General features: G+C 35.0%; 1 long non-coding RNA gene across 1 annotated transcript; it reads right to left on the bottom strand.

Annotated features, from left to right (window-relative positions):
• Positions 1-1,058: 1,058 nt before the first annotated feature.
• LOC109188743 lies at positions 1,059-9,529 on the bottom strand. Its single transcript, XR_002055489.1, has 3 exons — positions 9,279-9,529; positions 1,959-2,175; positions 1,059-1,862 (listed from the first exon to the last, which is right to left on the bottom strand). It is a non-coding gene; the product is annotated as an uncharacterized LOC109188743 (long non-coding RNA).
• Positions 9,530-14,389: the final 4,860 nt, after the last annotated feature.

Here is a 14,389-nt window from a genome sequence, read left to right as displayed (position 1 = left end):
TCAACACGCCCCCTCACGTGTGTAACTGTGTACACCGATTACTTGCATATTTATATTTATATATTATATATGTTCAACAAGTGATTGTGACAGCTTGTACACCGCCATATCATGGCTCTCACATTTGCATCAGGGATACCATGGGAAGTGTTCTGTAAACTGCAAGTATTTTTGAGTTAGCCTCCAGATTTCTCTCTTTTTTGTTTTTTTGTTTTTTTGGCATTACCAAAGTGATTGCATTCAGGGTTTCCAACATAGATTACTTGATAGGAAAATAGTATGTGTACTCTCACTCTATATTCTTTACTTTTATTTCCATACACAAAATCTTGATGTAAACACTTGTATTGGGACCCACATGAAAATAATAGCTTATCAGAGTCTGTCACATCAAGGAGTAAGATTTGAGAGTACATGTAAAAATTCTACTTGATATGTGTTATTAGCCTCTAAATTTCTCAACCAATATCTGGCTGTTTATTTAAGTTATAATAATTGATGTTGGTTTGATAGTTGGGATTGCCTTTGACCCCAAAGAAAATTGGCATTCAGCATCCATATTGCACAAATTTTAGTTCCTATAGTGTTCCATCAAAACCAATTGGTGCTTGTTGGGCTCAATTTGAGATTTTTGAATAAACAACTTTACAAAAACAGGGTTTGCCTATTATCTAGCAAGGCTTTTATTTATTTATTTTTTAAAGAAAAAAGTGTAAAATTGTTTGCTGAATTTATTGCACGCTTATGTGCAGTTAAAATATTTGTTTGGAAAAATATTCTAATTGCACATGTTTTAATCAATGATCTAATTGCAAAAAATAATAAACTCAGTTGTTTATTTAGCACTTATTTCTTCTTTTCTGCCCAATTTATATTCTGTAATAAGTTGTGAATGAGCTAAGCCAAACAAGTACCTATAAATGTTACTATTGCAACAAGGGGAAATACCAAAGTTGTGCAACCTAATTTTTTACTTTTTGTTTTGTCATATGTATCTTTCCCCTGTTACAAATGTTGTTATTGCAATAGTAGCACTACTAACATTTTTTTTTTTTTTTGAGAAAAGACAATTGCATTAAATCAAATCCGAGGAAAGAGTATTACAAAGGAAGATGGGAGCGTTAACGAATCACTCCGAGCAATTAGACAAAGAAATAGATTGCCTTGCAAGTAGATGAGCCGTCTAGTTCACAGATCGCTTAGTAAAAGATAAACTAACTTAAAGTAAAATACTCATCAAGTTTTTAATTTCAACTAACAACAAATGAAAGGAAGAATCACCCGACGTAGAACTAAGTTCTTGAACCACCTGTAATGAATCTGTTTCCATGATAATATTGTCGAAGTCAAGGCTTTTCAACCAGTTTAGGGATTCTCTTATGGCGACAACTTCGACCTCTCGGACACCACTCCATTGTGTTCCTCTTGCAACAACGAAGTAACCTTGATCATTCTTAAGAACACAGCCAAAGCCCATTTCGGCACTATGCTTGTCGATAGCAGCATCAACATTCAGCTTCAGTAATCAAGGTCACTTCGTTGATGCTGCTATTTGTATCTCTCTCATTAAAAATGGATTTGATGGTCTCTTCATCCCAGTTGCAGTTTGTTGGATCAATAAGATCAGCCACTGTTGTGTTTTCCATTAACGAAAATGGGTAAGAAGTCACTTTGGAATTAGATAAATCTGGAAGCCCATTATCGGACCAAATTCTAACTTGATTACCATTCCCAATTCTCTACCTTGAATGATTAGGGATTATGTCCTGGGTCGCAAGCAAGCTACTCCAGATATAAGAGGGGTTAGCTCAAGCTTTTGCTTCCAGAAAAGAGGCATTCAGATAGTATCTTACCTTATAAATCTGAGATGCAAGTGAGTCATGTTTCTATAAAAGGTTCCAGGATAATTTGCATAAGAGAACTAGATTGAAGTCATAAAAGATTACGAAATCCAATACCTCCCTATTTCTTTGGGTTACACAAATGGTTCCAAGATTTCTAATTGAAGCCCCCGTTAATCTGCCCTCCACCCTTCCACCAATAAGAGTTCATGATAACTTCAATTTCCTTGGCAAGTCTCTGATCTTTGGTAGTAAGAAAACTCCCATGGCATATGTGGGAAGTGCTTGGGGGACAGTCTTCAATAATATCTCATGCTCTGCTCTAGATATGAACCTGTTGATTGCTATAATCTGTAAGCGCACAGAGTCAATCACAGTATAAATTCTTGGAGTATTCCAGGGTCAATTCCACGAAGAACACTATTGACTGTTAACTTAAATAATCAATTTGTTGATAAAGAAAGATGCAAATAGATAGGATTAATGTAATTAAATAGAATATTTATGAATTTAAAGCAAAGAAAAACTTTCAATTGAGAAAAGACTAGGGATTTGGGGTTCACCTATTAGATAATTAACTAACTCTCCTAAATATTAATTCCTGTAATTATAGTGATGATTGCTCCAATTATATCCTAATACTCCGTCGAGCTACTAGGTTGTATCCAATTAACTGTGATCATCCGTCGATATCTCACCAACATTAATTGAACACATTAAGCAACAATCAAATCTAACCACAAATACCTAAATCTATGTCTAGTCTAGGTCAATTGTGTTTATCTTACGAGTTCTAGGTTTATAATTCACCTGTTAGTTCTTCTTATAAACCCTGATATTAGAATTATGCAATGGCCAGTCACACAATCCACAAATAAAATACATAAAATAAATATAATCAAGTTCAATCGTTAAACTGAAATTGGAAGAATTAACACATGAAAAATAGTCAATTAATCTAACCAAGGCTAATCCAAATCCCTAATTAAAGTTCTAGCCAAGAACCATAATTAAATGTATGCGAAGTTCAAGAAATAGCATTCTGAAAAATTAAATAAGAAATAAAATAGAGAACAAGAATAATTCAAGCCTAAGAGATGATAATTGTGATTGAAGCACGAAAATTCCTTGCGATAGAATCTTCTTGCCGAAATCTCCGCTGCGCTCCCAAGCTCTCGTAATCTCCTCTCTTTTTTTTCTGTTCTGTTTTCGTATCTCTGTTCTTTTGGCTGCGCAAAAACCCAAATAAACTTCCCCCTTTTTTTCCTTTACTGCTGCGCCAATCTAATAAGAAAAACAAAATAAAGTTAAATTCAAATAAAATAATTATAACCTCATGATATAATAATTCAATTAAACTTAAATATTAAAACACTTGTTAAAAAATAGAATGAATAAAACTACCAAATAAATTTAATACTATAGATAAAATAAAACTCTTCTTTATATATTAATAAAAATGCAACATTAGCCTAATATTTATTAAAATCAATCTAAACTAGTAACATATAGATAATATAATATTTAGTATAAAATCGATCCTAAAACTTAATTTATTTATGCAACTCACTAACTAAAATTACTCTAAATAATGCCTAAAAATTAACCTTATCAAACTTCTCCACACTCAAGGTTTTGCTTGTCCCCAAGCAAACTTATGCAATGAAATAAAACTATCAACCATAACCATGTCAACTAGGCATTCAATTCAAAGGAATGGTGAACACATAATACTTCATGAGAGTTCAAAGTCATATGCACACAGGACCAATAGAGAATAGTAGTCCTCACGGTTGTTCGCCCAATCTCTCATAAATATATGTATAAGAAAGGTACACACCATCCTCTATTGAGAGTGCACTTGCCATAGGCTTGCTCGTCAACCAAAACTCCACTATCAAAATTATATGAAGAACACGAGTCAAAAGGTCTTTATTTCTGGGGTGAATGGGGCCAAGGGTATGTGGTTTAAGAAAGAAAGGATATAAGGAAATACAAATAAAGTCCAAGGAATCAGTAGAACCATAATTTCACCATATCAAGAGCAAGAACTTGTATTCTACCATACAACGAACTCTACCAAAACAAGCAATCACTACTTCATTCTCCCTCATCCTTTTCACCGATAAACTCCCAAAACAACTTCAAAATCTCATTTTTCATTTTTTTTCTGTTTGTTTTTCATTTTTTTTTTCCTGGTAAAACCGAATAAATAGCTCATTTCCGCATCACCCCTCAATGGAACTCTTCCCATAATCATCAAATTTCTATCATGCCCTCATTACTCATAAATCATTTTAAGAATAAAATGAGCACAAAAGCTTGGGCTAACAAGATTTTTCAACCCACAAAATTAGAACATATCATTTTGTTTTTTTTTTTTTTTTTTTTTTTTCATTTTCACCCCCTTTGATCACAAACAATTCTTCAGTCAAAGAAAACCAATTGTACAATCACCTTTCAACTCCAATCTCACCCATACTTCATCACTTTTGGTCATCTTGCACAGATAAATGAAATAATGACATCCACTGACCCAAAGATGGGTTAAAAGGCTTCTTTTATGAGCCAAGGTTCTTTGGAACTGGCTAAGGAAGAAAAATGTCTTATATTTATTTTAAAGCTCAAAAATGGTTCACTAGGGAAAATATCACATGTATAAGGATGTGGTCATTTTTAAGGCTATAAGGCTAAATACTAATGCCTTAATCATTCTCGTGTCATCATATAACATGTAGCTCTGAAATGGTATGAAGCAAATTCTAGAAGTAACACAATCGAAGAAGGCAATAAACACTCAAAATGAAAATAAGTTGCAGTGGGCAACCTCTAGGCTCAAAAGCTCACGGTGTGACAGAATTGACTAAATCTATGCAAGCATACATATAGCCAAACACATTCATTGATATTATGTACTCCCAAAACACTAGAACTTATCTCCCAATCAACATAGTCATTAGATGGTATTTTTTAAAAATGCAGAAATTTTTTTGTGCTGAAAATTTTTAAAAAAATGCAGAAAGAAAAAACGCAGATTTTTTTTTTTTTTTTTTGTTTTAATTGCATAAAACTTGCAGAAAACATCCCCTAAACTTACTTTCCTTTCCCCACACTCAAACTCAACATTGTCCTCAATGTTAAATAAGAAAGCAGGTATGAGAAAATGAAATAAATAGGAAACTTTCCTGTTAGTTGCCAATTTCTTTCGGGACTGCCTTTTGGTGAAGCAACCATGAATAGTCTCTTTTTATCTCGTTCAATCTCTATGGCCACATAGGAACGAACTTTAGTGACCATGAAATGACAAAACCGTCTAGACTTCAATGTCCCTAGAAAAAGCTTAAGACAAGAATTAAACAACAAAACTTCTTGCCATACTTTGAATTCTCTCCAAAAATTATTTTTGTCATGCCAAGCTTTAGTCAAAGTTCTCCATAGTCTCTCTTCTTTTGCATTAAGTAAATGAGCATAAGAAAAGTATCATTGTTACTCAAAAAGTCATATTTGAACTTCAATGAAAGTGGTTTAAGTTCAAGTCGAGGTGGTGTTTCATTAAAAGGTAATGGAAAAGGGTTGCCACAACCTAAATCTTCATATTTCCTACTAAGATGTGCAGGAAAATGACCTTGACCTTCTAATCTCATCATAGACTCAACAAATTCTGGTACATTCTTTTCTATTGGACATGCTTCCAATGGATCATTAGGTGCATGCTTAACAAATACTTCTTTTGAAGGTTTCTCAATAACATCAACAAAAAGACAAGATTCATCAAAGTTGGTAATTTTATAGCTTTAGAGATAGAAAATTCTTCTTTTTCTGTTCCTACTCTAAAAATCAATTTCCCTAAAGGCATATCAATTATTACTCCTCCTGTCAACAAAAATGGCCTACCAAGTATAATAGATGTATCTGTATCACTACTCATCAAGAATCAGAAAATCAGCAGGAAAATAAAATTTACCAACTTTTACCAAGATATCCTCCACTACTCCAAGCGGGTACTTGACTGATCTATCAGCAAGTTGAAGAGAGATTGTTGTTGGCTTTATTTCAGCTATTTCCAACTTATTGAAAAGAGTTAAAGGCATAAGGTTAATACTGGCACCTAGATCACATAAGAATTTATCAATGACAGTATTACCAATAGTGCAAGGAATAGAAAAACTTCCTAGATCCATTAGCTTAGGAGGTAACTTGCTTTGTAGAATAGCACTACACTCCTCATTTAGATGAACAGTACCAAACTCTTCTAATTTATTTTTATTAGACACAATTTCCTTAATGTACTTGGCATAAGATGGCATATTGGCAAGTGCTTCTGCAAAGGAATATTAATTTGCAATTTTTTAAAAACCTCTAAGAATCTTTTGAAGTTATTATCCTGCTTCCTCTTTTGTAACCTTTGTGGATATGGAATGGGGGGTACATAAGGTTTTACTGTAGAGGAAGTGAGGTTTTGATCACTAGAATTCTCTTTAGGCACTTGCTCTTCTTCTTTCTTACTCTCTTTTTCCACACTCATGGGTTCTTTTTCTTTCAAAACTTCATTCAATATCTTACCACTTCTCAAAGTGACAGCCATAGCTCCTTCCCTAGGATTTATTTCAGTGGTACTAGGAAACTTACCTCGATTTTTTTCTGCAACCAATTTAGCCAACTGACCTACTTTCACCTCTAAATTATGAATGGATGCTTGGTTGGACTGAGCAACCTTATCAATTTTTGCATCCATTTTCTTCATCATAGTGTCCTGGCTAGCCATGTATTGCATGAACATCTCCTCCAATTGAGGCTTCTTCTCCTGAGCAGGAAGTTGAGACTGTTGTGGTGCAGGTGGCTGCTGGAAAGGTCTATATTGCTGATGCTGGAATCCTGATGGTCCTTGTTGCTGGAATCCGGGTGGTCCCATTGGTCTTGCATTACCTTGATCTCTCCATGAGAAGTTAGGGTGATTTCGCCAACCTGGATTATATGTATTAGAAAATGGATCATTTCTTGGTGGTTGCCTACCCATGTTGGATCCCATGTAATTAGCTTCCTCATAAGATGGTTGTGATGACTCTGCATTCATACAAACAGAAGAATTATGACCATATGTATTGCAAAAAGCACAAAATTCTCTATTCGAACTATCACGAGTCATCAACAAGTTAATCTGTTTAGTCAATTAAGCCATTTGTGTTGTCAACTCAGATTGTGTGCTAATTTCATGCACAACAGCTCTTCGACCTCTCACTGCCTTTTGTCGAGAATTAGTAGCTAAGCTCTCATAGATAGCTTCTAATTCATCACTATTTTTATCACTTGTGTATCCACCTGCAGCAGTATCTACAAGAGACTGACAATTAGGAGTTAAACCATCATAAAAGAATTGTGTCAACAATAACAATGGAAATTGATGGTGTGGACATTGTGTCAAAAGCAATTTAAAACGATCCCATGCCTCATGAAATAACTCCCCCTCTCTTTGAGTAAAAGTGCATATCCTACTCCTATAGTCCATTGTGTTTTGAGATGAATAATATTTAAACATGAAAGCATTGTAAACATCATCCCAGGTTCTTAAAGTACCCTCTGCCACTGCCTAGCATCAGCCCTCATACAATATGGAAAACATTTCATTCTAAGCTCTTCTTTAGATAAATTATTTAAAGGTAAAGTTTGTACCGCATGAAACCCAAATCATCTTCACTTCCCAAACCGTTAAAGGTAGGGAGCATATTCAGATGGAAGGTCTTGAGTTCATAATTCCTAGCTGCATCAGATAATTGAATGCAAGAAGGATTAACAGCTATTACCAGTCTTTGGATGTCTCGAAGACGTGGTTGAGCTGCTTGATTTTGAGGAGGTGGAACTATTGGTGGTATGGGGTCATCCTGTTGACCAATTCTATTGTTTTCAGCCATTTCAAGCCGCCTTCGTACCCTGTTTTTTCTGCAAGTACGCTCAATTTCAAGATCAATAGGAAATAATTCAACGTTCTTATGCCTTTTTGATCGCCTTAAGTTCATAAACAAACAAAATAAAAATAGAAAAACAAAAACTAAATAAAGATAAAAATAAAATAATAACGAACCTAACAACTAAAATAAATTTGAAAACAAAAACTTAAAAAAAACAGCTTAAATAAGTGTTCCCCGGCAACGGCGCCAAAAACTTGATTGCTATAATCTGCAAGCGCACAGAGTCAATCACAGTTTAAATTCCTGGAGTATTCCAGGATCGATCCCACGAAGAACACTATTGACTGTTAACTTAAATAATCAATTTGTTGATAACGAATGATTCAAATAGATAGGATTAATGTAATTAAATAAAATATTTATGAATTTAAAGCAAAGGAAAACTTTCAATTGAGAAAAGACTAGGGATTTGGGGTTCACCTATTAGATAATTAACTAACTTTCCTAATTATTAATTCTTGTAATTATAGTGATGATTGCTCCAATTATATCCTAATACTCCGTCGAGCTACTAGGTTGTATCCAATTAACTGTGATCATCCGTCAATATCTCACCAACATTAATTGAACCCATTAAGCAACAATCAAATCTCACCACAAATACCTAAAGCTATGTCTAGTCTAGGTCAATTGTGTTTATCTTACGAGTTCTAGGTTCATAATTCACCTGTTAGTTCTTCTTATAAACCCTGATATTAGAATTATGCAATGGCCAGTCACACAATCCACAAATAAAATACATAAAATAAATATAATCAAGTTCAATCGTTAAACTGAAAATGGAAGAATTAACACATGAAAAATACTCAATTAATCTAATCAAGGCTAATCCAAATCCCTAATTAAAGTTCTAGCCAAGAACCATAATTAAATGTACGGGAAGTTCAAGAAATAGCATTCTGACAAATTAAACAAAAAATAAAATAGAGACGAAGAATAATTCAAGCCTAAGAGATGATAGCTGTGATTGAAGCATGAAAATTCCTTACGGTAGAATCTTCTCGCCGAAGTCTCCGCTGCGTTCCCAGGCTCTCGTAATCTCCTCTCTTTTTTTTGTGTTCTGTTTTCGTATCTCTGTTCTTTTGGCTGCGCAAAAACCCAAATAAACGTCCCCCCTTTTTTCCTTTACTGCTGCGCCAATCTAATAAGAAAAACAAAACAATGTTAAATTCAAATAAAATAATTATAACCTCATGATATAATAATTCAATTAAACTTAAATATTAAAACACTTGTTAAAAATAGAATGAATAAAACTACCAAATAAATTTAATACTATAGATAAAATAAAACTTTTCTTTATATATTAATAAAAATGCAACATTAGCCTAATATTTATTAAAATCAATCTAAACTAGTAACATATAGATAATATAATATTTAGTATAAAATCGACCCTAAAACTTTATTTATTTATGCAACTCACTAACTAAAATTACTCTAAATAATGCCTAGAAATTAAGCTTATCACCTGTGATTCCATCCTTGGATATAGTTGGCAATTTTTCTTTTTTATAAAGCTTAGGATCTCCTTCTTGTTTTTTCCAATGATCATTGGGAGTCCAAGGTAATTGCCAGAACTACTTCCCTGTACCCCTAGAATCTCACTCAATCTTCTTCTATCCACTTCACCCACATTTTTGCTGAAAATGATGGCAGATTTGTTTGGATTTATAGACTGACCTGAGGCCTTTTCATAATCTTGTAGCAACTGTTTTAGATTTGAAGCCTCACTGATATACCATAGATTTTAACTTTCCTCTCATAATCCTTAAGCATTGCACTCAAGCCCTCTGCAACGATGATAAAGAGATAAGGTGAAATGAGATCTCCTTACCTAATTCTTCTACTAGGTTTAATAGGATCAATTTCCTCAGCTTTGTTCAACATAAAATACTCAACAGAGGTAACACACTCCATCACAAGGGAAACCCACCTTTCTCCAAAACCTAGTTTAAGCATAATACTACGCAACATAGGCTACTTTAGCCTATCATAGGCTTTGCTCATGTCGAGCTTTAAGGCTGCATACCCAACCTTGCCTTGAGTTTTCCTTTTCAAGTAGTATTGCAATTCGTAGGCTATCATAATGTTATCAATAATTAATTTGTCCGGTACGAATGCACTTTGGTTGTCAGAAATGATACCATTCAAGAGAGGCTTAAGTCTATTGGCAAGGGCCTTGGCAAGGATTTTGTAAGCTACTGTACATAGGTCTAAGGTCTGCCATAGTTTCGAGAATTTGTTTTTTTAGGGATCAGAACAATTTAGGTAGTGTTCAATCCTTTTAGGAGTTTACAAGACTCTAAGAACCCATTACAGAAATTGACTACTCTCCCCCAATATATCCCAGTAAGATTGAAAAAAAAACCCAGGTTAAACCCATCAAAGCCATGACTCTTATCAGGATGCATTCCAAACAAAGCTTTCTTAATTTCACCACTAGAAAATTTCATTAACAACATGCGGTTTTGGGTACTAGTAATCTTAGAGTTAATGCAACCAATAACATGATTATGATCACCCGTAGCACTAGTAAAAATGTTAATGAAATAATCCCTTACCAAGGCATTCATCTCGGGTCCCTGGGAAATCCAATTGCCTGCATTGTCTCTTAGCCTCTGGATTTTATTGTTCCTCATTCTCTGTTTGACGGCATTATGAAAAAAATTGGTGTTTTTGTCACCACCCTTATACCAAAACATTTTTGCCATCTGTTTCTAGAACTTATTTTGTTTGTTTAGAAGATTAATAAATAACCTCTGAGCCTGAGAGAATTCCAAAATACCTTGGTTGCCACTTCTTGTTCTATGGAGACTCATATTGTAACACCCACTTTTCTTAAATCTAAATCACAACTACTTAACTTCAAAAGGTAAACTAAACAAGATTAAAATAAGATTAATAACTTAAAACTATCCAACAGGGTGCCACCGCCACAGTCACCACACACGATGACTGCACATGCTAAGAAAGGTACTATCTAGAGTCAAGCTCATCAAATTAATATATCCAAACATGGTGAACGAAACCCCAGTGTTTAATACCAACAAAAGACCAACATAAGTATCTAAACATCATCATCCAAATCAAAATCTATACTAGCATCTAACATCTCAACTACGCGCTATATTATCTCGTACGCGCTCAAACACTAGGCCCACCTAAAAGGGGTTATAAAAACAGTGGAAAATAAACGCGTTAGCACGAATGCTAAGTATAAAGCCACTCAACCCTGTAAAGTACTATAGATATAGATTTTGAAAATAATTTGGCAAGCACACTTAAGCTCAAGTACTTACAACACTTTAATCAACAAACTCAAATCATGCTCAACAACAGCCTCTCCCAAGACTCAGTGAGGGACTCAGTTGCCAGTTGCTTAAAGTTTTGAATTGCCCTTCTCATCCTTTGCGTTTTGGAGATAGGATAGAACTTCTTCAAAAATTCTCCATGTAATTTGTCCCAAGTGTCAAAATGGTTATCTGGATGTGAGGATAACCAATCTTCAGCCCTGTCCTTCAGTGTAAAGGGAAAAAGCCTAAGTCTGACAGCATCCTGAGTGACTCCATTTATCTTGAAAGTGCCACAAAGTCGTAGGAACTTGGTGGCGTGAGCATTGGGATCTTCCGTGGGCATCCCTCCAAATCGATCTGCCGCAGCCATGCTGAGTATGGCCGGATTGATCGCAAAGTTATTGGCCTCCACATTTGGAATATTGATGCTACCATGCTCCTCAACATCCGGAGCAAGGTAGTCAGACATTGATCTCCCTCCAGCTTGGTTTTCTTGTACCTGTGCCATCCTAGTTTGTTTCCTAAGAAACTTGGCTCTTTTCTCAATCTTAAGATTCAAAGGTAATAATCCTTCTTTCCCACGAGATCGTGTATGCATAAAAAGCCAAGTTCTTAGATTCAAAGCAAAATCACACTCAAGAACAAGGAACTTGTTATGGATTAGTAAATAAAATAAATAAATAAATGAATAAATAAATAAAAAAAATGGACTAGACTCCTAAAGTAAGACTTTCACTAATGTCAGTACGTAACGCCACCTCCCCGGCAACGGCGCCAATTTGATTGCTGTAATTTGGGGCAAACAAATAATACCCGGAGTATTCGGGTTGTCGAACCACAGAGAGATGGGATACTAATCACTAGCTACTAGGTTACTCATATGAAACTAGTCCGAACAAAACTTGAAAGTGGATTGATTGCATAAAATAACAAGCAGAATAAAATAAGTAGAAAGGTTTTGTAGACAATAGAGCAAAATAGGATTCTTGGGGTCACAATGTTTAATCACCTAGTGCCAATTAACGTTTGTAATATTTGGTTTGGAATTAAGATTTGTATGGGAATGCAAAGTGGAATCGAATTACTCCCGTAATCCCTATTCCTAGTGAATTTCCACTCCCATGGCTTAAACACCCAATAAGATCAAAGATCAGCATTCAATTATTCCTAATTACTACCATCTCCCGATGAGCAATAATCTAGAATAAACTTCCCCTAATAAGTTCCCCTTTCCCAAGGACCAACCATTAGGTGCAATCGCATGTGCCCTAATTTATGCCCCAACTCCCATTGGTGACACAAACATGACTGTGAAGCTAGTAATTTAGGCCTTTAACTACCAACAACAACAGATTAAAACAAGATTGCAACACAAATCATAAAACCAAACATAAATATATTAAGAAATTAACGAACTAGGCACATAGGTTCATAAACAAATTCACCCAAAAATCCCTAAGGAATTTAGCCGAGCATGGCTAAATTATACATAGCAAATATGAATAAAGGATTACAAATCATCAGAAGAGTACAAGAATTAACCAAGCGATTCTCCCAAATCTCCCTGGCTTCCTCCTTGCTTCCAAAGACGACTTGAGCCTCTTGATTTCTCTCTTTCTTGTCTACAAAGAACTCTAAAAATCTCTGGGTCTGGTTTTTTAGGGTTGAGGAAGGAGGGATTTTATAGTAGGTATAAAGTTGAGACGAAATAGGAATCTGGTACAAAATTGGACTCAAATTGGACTCAAATATCTCGCGACTTCGTGCTGCGCCCGACGCGTCGAGCCAATTCTCCACGCGTCGAGACCTGCTGCGCCCGACGCGTCGAGCCAATTCTCCACGCGTCGAGACCTGCTGGTCTCGATCATAAACCTTTCTGGAAATTTTCGACGCGTCGAGTCCTCTGGGTCCCGAACTTGTCCAAAATTGCTCCAAACTCATCCTTGAACTTCCCTTGCTCATAGAATTGACCTACAATGGTTCAAAAAACGCTAACAAACACCGTAAAACATTCAAAACAAGTGCGAACCATAATTAAATGATAATAGCAAGGAAAACATGTATTAAATAAGCAAAATGAAAGAGCTTAATTACTGTGATGATTCAAAATAACCATAAAAACAAGAACAGATGTGCTAACATCACCCCCTCACACTTAAGCTTTTGCTTGTCCTCAAGCAAAACTAAGGAATAAAATCACAAGTCAAAACATACAAATTACTCATGCTCTCTCTTGCACAACCTTTCAAACCACCAACCAACTTGCTACAAAACAACAAGCTTCAAGAATCAAATTAGTTTGGCACATAAGAGACCCATTTCCAAGCCAATAACTAAGCACCAAGAATTTAAAGCATGTGAGGATCAAATGTGCACAAATACTCAGTTGAGATTATGCAAGATACGGTTCATGAATGAGATCCCTTAGGCTTGCCTTTCATACTCCCCTAGATCAAATCTAAGAATGCATGCTAAGATCAAATAGGACTTTATTTAGCTTGTAATGGGGCTACGGGTGATGGCTAACAAAGAAGTGGTATGGATAAATTAATCAAAAAGAGAGAATGTCACAATTTATCTAAACTTTTCAAAATTTGGAAGAGATGAGATAATCATAATTCCAAGGAGCAAATTTCTTTTAAGAACTTAGCAACTCTTTGGTAAAGTGGGGATCCAAACTCAAAAACTTTCAATCTTTTTTTTTTTCATTCTTTTCTTTGGACTTCTTTTGGATATAGCAAGATAATTTTAATCCAAACTTTCATGACCTCCACACTTGAGCATTTGTAACACTGGCTGTTTTTTTTTTTCTTTCGTAGCACAACTCCATAAAAACTCTTCTTACGGAAAAGATAAAGATAAAAGTTTCATTCTCTCAAGGGTGGAAGGGAAATATTTGGTCACGGGCTAAGGGTTATAATAATGGGGTAAATCAAAGAAAAACAATCACAAAGAGGGGATAAGTGCTTAGCACTTATTTGAACAAACAAAAGGCACAATGGGGAAACGAAGGATAAAAATATATATATAGGGACAGGTTTAAAGGCTATGACTAAACAATAATGGCCTAAATCACTTCAAAACATGCAAAACTTAGACATCACTTAGGGAGTAATGAGGCAAGTTCTAGCAAAAACACACATGACCGGAATCTCACATAAGCCTTCACTAGCAATGCAAAACACAAGATCAAGGATTAATCCAATTATTAAGTGGTTAACAAAGCTATTGGCAAGGGAATAGATCAAATATGTGTTACACCTCAAATCATCCATCACAAATTGAG

Source organism: Ipomoea nil, unplaced genomic scaffold (genome assembly GCF_001879475.1).
Source record: "Ipomoea nil cultivar Tokyo-kokei standard unplaced genomic scaffold, Asagao_1.1 scaffold1474, whole genome shotgun sequence".
In the NCBI taxonomy this organism is placed as follows: domain Eukaryota; kingdom Viridiplantae; phylum Streptophyta; class Magnoliopsida; order Solanales; family Convolvulaceae; genus Ipomoea; species Ipomoea nil.
This window is presented reverse-complemented; position numbering and strand designations above follow the sequence as displayed.